Source organism: Adiantum capillus-veneris, chromosome 29, assembly GCF_014529385.1.
Source record: "Adiantum capillus-veneris isolate H3 chromosome 29, ASM1452938v2, whole genome shotgun sequence".
Lineage (NCBI taxonomy): Eukaryota > Viridiplantae > Streptophyta > Polypodiopsida > Polypodiales > Pteridaceae > Adiantum > Adiantum capillus-veneris.
The window spans coordinates 86,145,204-86,152,403 of record NC_140959.1 but is presented as its reverse complement, the minus strand read 5'-3'; positions in this window follow the sequence as shown (position 1 = coordinate 86,152,403).

Here is a 7,200-nt window from a genome sequence, read left to right as displayed (position 1 = left end):
CATTTTCAGAAACCCCCATAGGATGTACATTTGTCTCATTGGAACTTACATTCGTATTTCCACCACTGAAAAGAGGCAACAAAGTGTCATAAATGGCCTGTGAGCTTACATTACTGTCTCTAGTACATGACAACAAGGGCTAAACAGAATCTTCCACAAACACTACATCCTGAGAAACCAGAATACGTTTTGTTTGCGGATGATACAACCTGTAACCTTTGCTTTCAACACTAAAACCAACAAAAATACATTTGATAGCCTTATCATCCAATTTTCTGCACTGCACTTGTGGCACCAAAGCATATGCCAAACAACCAAAAACACGCATGTGCTCAATAGAAGGCTTTCTATCATGCAATTCTTCATATGGAGTAATAGAATGCAAAGCTTTTGTAGGACACCTGTTAAGTACATAAGTGGCACACATGATGGCCTCAAGCCAGAAAGAATGCGGCAAAGCTTGACTTTTGACCATACATCGTGCCATTTCCATCAGTGACCTGTTTTTTATCTCAGCAAGACCATTTTGCTGAGGTGTATAAGGCACTGTACATTGGTGTTTTATCCCACGACTAGCCAAAAATACATTAAATTCATGAGACATATACTCCCCCCCTCGATCGGAACGGAGGGTGCCCATAGTACATTTCGAGACATTTTCATCCATAGCCAGAAATTGTTTGAAGGACATAAAAACTTTGGACTTCGCTTTAAGTGGAAATACCCATGCATGCCTGGAGTAATCATCAATGAAAGTCTTGAAGTGCAGGTAATTGCCCAAGGACGGAGTTTGCATGGGCCCACAAACATCACTATGCACAAGCTGCAACCTGCATGTGGCCCGAACTGAACCATCCTTTGGAAATTTAGAATGCTGCATCTTACCCAAAATACAGCCTTCACAAACATGTTTGACTGGTGCTTCAAGAGGCGGCAAAGAAGCAACCATATTAGATTTTTGCAAACGCAACAAACTAGCAAAATTCAGATGACCAAAACGTGCATGCCAAAGTTTTGCATCTGAAATAGCCCTTGAATCTGCAACAGCATTTGCAAAATTTTGTCCACACTTGTCATACAAAGTGAGCTTATACAGCCCACGGCACAAAAGCCCAGATGAAACAATTTCATCACCAAAACTGAGATCATGAATTGTACATCTGTGATCCACAAATTCGACTACAAGTCCAAGTCTAGCAAGTGCGGATACAGATAAGAGATTCTTCTTGATCCGAGGTACATAAAGTGCATCAACAAGTGTGAAGGAACTGCCATTAGCAGCAGTGAGCACAATCTTTCCAACTCCCTGAACTAGATATGAGGCATTGTTGGCACAAGTGACTGAATTCCCATGAGGGACAGACTCGAGAGAGGTAAACAATTCACGATGTGAGGTAATGTGCTTTGTAGCACCACTGTCAAAATACCACACATGTGAATCTGCAGCAACTGACAAGCATGCATCATGGACAGCAGGATTGTAAGTACACTCTGCGCTAAAAGCCCATTCTGCATCAACATCAGCAACAGAGTCTCCTTTCACAGAAGACTCAACAATGGCTGCATTTGTAGTGGAACCAGCATTTGTAGTGGCACCACCCTATTTCTTCTTAGCCTCTTTGGCCTTCAACTTAGGACACGACTTGATCACGTGATCATTGGCTTTACAATAATGGCAACGCATTTTCTTTTTGCCTTTATCACCAGAATTTCCAAACGAATTGCTGCCAGCAGAAGCATTAGGAACAAAAATTTTGCCACTCGCAGCAGAACTATAAGAAGTGGCTGCATTGCTGTTACCACCCAAGCAATAAAAGCATGTTCAACTACAGCAATGTGCATAATGCATCAAACTTGACAACTTCTGGATTTCCTTGGGTCATAAGTCTCCAAGTACTAGCAAAAGTCAAGTAAGAATCTGGTACGGCATCAAGAACAGTTTGCACAAGGGAACTGTCTGAAATAACTTCACCTGCAGAAATAAGTTGCTCATTGATATCCTTGACACTAGCAAGGAAAGTGTCCATATCATCTTCCTCATGCATAATCTTTGACTCCAGCTCTTTACGCAGCAAAGCAATTTTAGCCTCATTGCGGCTTGCATAAAGACCTGCTAGAATATCCCAAACCTGTTTTGCAGATTTTGCTGAACGGATGTGAGGAACAATGGTGCGCTTCACAGACAACGCAATCAATGCATGAGCCTGCGCATGCTTAACATCCCAACGAGCTTGTTTTGCCGTAGGCAAAACAACTCTAACGGCTGCAATCCTTGCAGCAAGACCTGCAACATCCTCAACATCGCCTACATCCTCAGAACCAGGACGTACATCAATGTCGTGCACAATGTTCCAGACACCCTTTGACACAAGAAAATGTTGCATCATATAAGCCCACATAGGGTAGTTGTCCCCATCCAACCTGTCCTCAGCAGCAAACATCTTGAACACATCTGTGTTGTTGTTGTCAGCCATGGTAAATGCTGGACCTAATGTGAAAACTACCCGAAAATAGGAGAAACGGAGCGGGAACAACCTATACTATATAGCACAAACCATAGAAGACTATAAGGCACCTGTTATGCAGAAAACGGCACTGACAAAAATTTGTGCACAAAATGATGAAATAGCAGGTGCAGTACTGCCTATAGTGGAAACGGAGGCCGAAATGAGCCCAAATCAAAATTTTGAGCAGAACATGCTCTACGAGGTCTCCCAAAATATTTGTTGACCTGCAAACGCTTGTCAAAGCTCACTGAAATCGGAGAAAGTGAGTAGGCGTGTGCTGGAGCAGCTGGCGACTAAGCCCGGGAGGACGTGACCTGCTCTGATACCAATTGGAATTAGGGTTGTAGAGAAACACACAGAGCTTGGAGAAGACGAAGGAAGCTCAAGGCACACAATAGAGAGTGTGTTACTTAGTGTGTAATGGAAAGATAGATAGCCCTAGAGTGATGGGCGTATATACAATGCACTGAGGAAAAAACCTCCTAAAGAGGGAAAAAATGCCCCGGCGGTCCTAGTGTGTTCACACACATCACTACCACATGTATATGGTAACATAATGCTTACGGGGTGAGTTACTGGCCAATGGAGTCCATCGCTAGGAACAGTGCCAAGCTCAACCCATAGGGTGAGAGATACAGAGATATAGAGAGAGTGGAAGCAGGTCTGGCACCACCCGCTCCAAGCTTGATGATGTTGCACCAAGCTGTTGCTTAGTAGGAAAATGGTGCAAGCACAAGGACTCAGGAGTAGCTGAATAAAGAAAGCTGAATCTTGAAGCCTTGAGGTGTGCGTGCCCAAAGGTGAGTAACCAGGGGGAGAAAACGACAGGGCATGAGAGGCGCCATGTGAAGGTGAAGAGTTGTGGACAGCTCACAATAAGGCAGGAGCCAGTAACATTAAAGCTAAATGAAGCTTGGGTCTCCATATAAACTCATTAGTAGTCGTTGTGGACTCGCTATACGAACCTGGGGGAGAACTTGGAACTTGCACACGGCAAGGGGGGGGGGGGGGGGGGAGATGTTGGCCGGAGCGAGGATTTGCCAACAAGTCGCAATGTGAATCTTTACCCCCATTATAGATAGTATAGATATAGATACTATGTAGTGATGCAAACCCTACTATGGGTGGAGAAGGCATCCAATAGTTAGTCAAAGTATTTTAACAAAATGGGTTTGAGAAATTTAGGCTTCGGAGAATCGCCAAAGCCTACCTTAAAACTTTCTCCCTCACAAAACCCGTACATGTGCTTAATCAATGGGTTCTTCAATTACCAATGGGTGGGTATGTTTTTTTCACACAATATCTTTATCAATTTTCTTACAGTAAGGCGCTTGGTTTCACCTCACTTAAGGGTGTTGAGAATTAAAGGCCCTGTGTCTGGCCACCTAGTGTGGACACACACACATACCATCACATGTGCAACCATACTGTATTCATTCTTTTGTGGTTTAAAGAGTCAGATGGGGGGAGCTCACCATTGGATCTTTTATTGCATAGTGTTATCTCCCCCCCCCACCTTATCTCTCTCTCTCTCTCTCTCTCTCTCTCTCTCTCTCTCTCTCTCTCTGGAATTAGGGTTGCAGGGAAACACATATAGCTTGGAGAAGATGAAGAAGCCCAAGGCACACAACAAAGAGTATATTACTTAGTGCTCAAATGGAAAGATAAGTTAGCCCTAGAATGATGGGCGTATATATAATTCCTAGCGACACATCACATGTGTGTCGACTATGGAGCACTAAATAGGATCACTATAAAAAAAAAAGATTTTTTGTGCCGCGTGTAGAAGATCTATTTTGATAAGTTACAAGTTTTGGCCTGAAAAATTCTCCAACAGCATTTAAACTCACGATGGCCAAAAAATCTTTAGGCCACACAAATTCTCTTGCGGAGTACAAGTGACACCTTCAGGTAATCTTTCAAGTTGTGAGAGAGAATAAGCTTTTTCTTAATCAAAAGAAAAGTGATTTTTTTCTACAAGAGATTCAATAGTTAGTTCACATTATCTCTCAAGTGGTATCCGTATGGATCCATCAAAGTTGGAGGTAATAAAAGCATGGCCTAATCCAAGAAATCTACATGAGCTAAGAAGCTTTATTGGTATTTGTGCATACTATAGACGCTGTGAACAGGATGGAAACACACACATTGCCTCTATAATGACCCGACACACACTCTTGGGATGATATACACACACACTATGGGGCACCACTCGGCTTACACAATCCACATGGTCGAGACAGGGAACACACCGATGGAGTGAGAGGAGAGAGACTACCCATTTACCCACTCCACACAGAGAGAGAGACACACACACACACCCAAAAACTCAGCTCAAAAGAGGAGAATTTCTGATGTTTAGATACAATTGAGCTTGGGCCAACACCAATGGGGCAAATAGCTCACAAAATATAGGTAAAATATGCTAGATACAGTCACAAATTGGAGCAGAAGCTTCGCTCATAGGAGAAACTTACACAGCCAAAACAATAGAAAAATAGTGAGGAATTTGGAAGAATGGACAATGCTATCGCTTCCGAAACAGCCCAAAACCCCAGTCTACAATGTCAAAGTGCTCAAATCCGACCTCAGATGAGCAGTTTATGGCCAAAACAGGCTCCAAAAACAACAAAAACACAGTTGCAACTGTTCCTCCTCTTCTCTCCCCGTTTTTCTGGTCTTCTCTCAGTTTGTTCAGTTCCCACACTTAGCTTTATTACTTGGGCACCCTTGGCCTTTTAGTTGACCTCAAACGGACCCCGAACATGCCAAAAACTGGCCTCACAGTGTATAGTTGTCACCTTTTTGCATCATCCGCACACCTGACACTCAACTTTTTCCAATAATGCATCTCGCAACCATGTGAAGTGGCCCCAAAATATGGTCCTCATGATGACCTTTCTGCATAATTATCACAAGAAAACACCCACGTTGTGTTCGTACTTATCCACGTGCAAATATTGACCCCATTCGACGTCCTAACGCCACTAGATGCCATCTGACGCACCTGCTTACCTCATGTCGTCGGCCTGTGGATAGCTTCCTCGAGAAGTTTTACGCACTACCAACTCCTCATTATTATAGAAAAAACACATTGGTACTGGTGATAGTGAAAATCGATGCACTATGTATAGGATGTCCTACCTGTACACATGAGGGCCCCACGTAACCACCTGGCTCTGGAAAATGGGCAATCCTTTATTCGATGCACCATGCATGTGTATGTATATATGCACAATCCCTTGCTCCAAAAAACTTGTGACATAATTTGCCCATCCCCTAGCCTGCTAGATCATTCATGATCAATAGCAGCAAAAAGAGATATGAGACTCGCCGCGTCACAGGTCTCCTCATCCCTCACCAATATTGCTTGCTCCACAGACAGCTCATCTTGCTCCACCATCATTAACCTGGCATGATACAATTTAAGACGCAATCCATTAACCCTTGACTTATGTAAAATCCCATCCAAGTTAGCCAACTGATATGTACCATTCGGAAAACGCTCCACTACCTTGAAAGGGCCTTCCCACTTAATTTGAAACTTGTTTTGGAAGGTGTTGTCTAGCTTACTGTTGTAGCGTAAAACCAAGTCATGTTTCTTGATAACCTTGCTTTTGACCTTTTCATTTATCTTTGCTAAAGCCTTATCTTGCATCTGCCCATAATGTTCCAATGCGCTCATCCTATCCAGCTGAACCTCTTGTAACTGTAAGAGCCTCTCTTTGAATGCATCACTAGGCAGCCCAAGCAACTTCTCTAGCATCTTTACTGCAGGCAACTCTACCTCCACAGGCAATAGTGCTTCCTTTCCATACACCAAATGAAAGGGAGTAAACCCTGTACCTGTCTTCACCAAAGTACGATAAGCCCATAATGCACTAGGCAATTCCAAATCCTAATTCTTTCCTTGGTGCTCTGTCACTTTTGAAAGAATTTGTACCAACTCACCATTGAATCTTTCATTTAAGCCATTACACTGCGGGTAATAAGGAGTGGCGCTGGTGCACTAATCTTCATCTTTGCACATAAAAAGTCTAGCAGTTTAGCTCTAAATCCTGGCCCCTTATCTGAAAGTAGCTTCAATGGCACCCCAAACTTGCAACATATTTCATCATACACAAATTTTGCCACATCCTTTGCAGTGATTTGTTTCACTGCTATAGACTTCGCCCATCTAGAGAGATAGCCCACTGCAGTCAAAATATAGCTTTTACCCCTGCTTGTGATAGGTAATGGGCCTATTGCATCAATCCCCCACTTTTCAAACACATCATAGGCCATAATGGTTTTTGTACCTCTGGCTTCAACACTCTCTTTCCAAATGCTTGACACCTATTACAAGACCTACACCAATGGTGAACGTCCTTGTGCAAACTAGGCCATACATACCCCTCTTGCAAGATCTTATGCAAGGTGATCTTTAGAGCAAAATGGCCGCCACAAGCATCTTCATGATTCTCTTCCAACACTCTATAAAGCTCCTCCCGCCAAGGTACACGTCTCAACACGAGATCAACCCCTTTCATGTATAAGACATCACCAAGCAATTTGTACCTGTATGCTCTACGCACAAAACCATACTTCTTAGACTTTTGAATGTCCTTCAGAATGATTCCTGTTAGCAAAAACTCCTCTTCTTGAGCCAAACTTTCTCGGCCATGATAAAGGGGTAAATTGGTCCTCAACACAA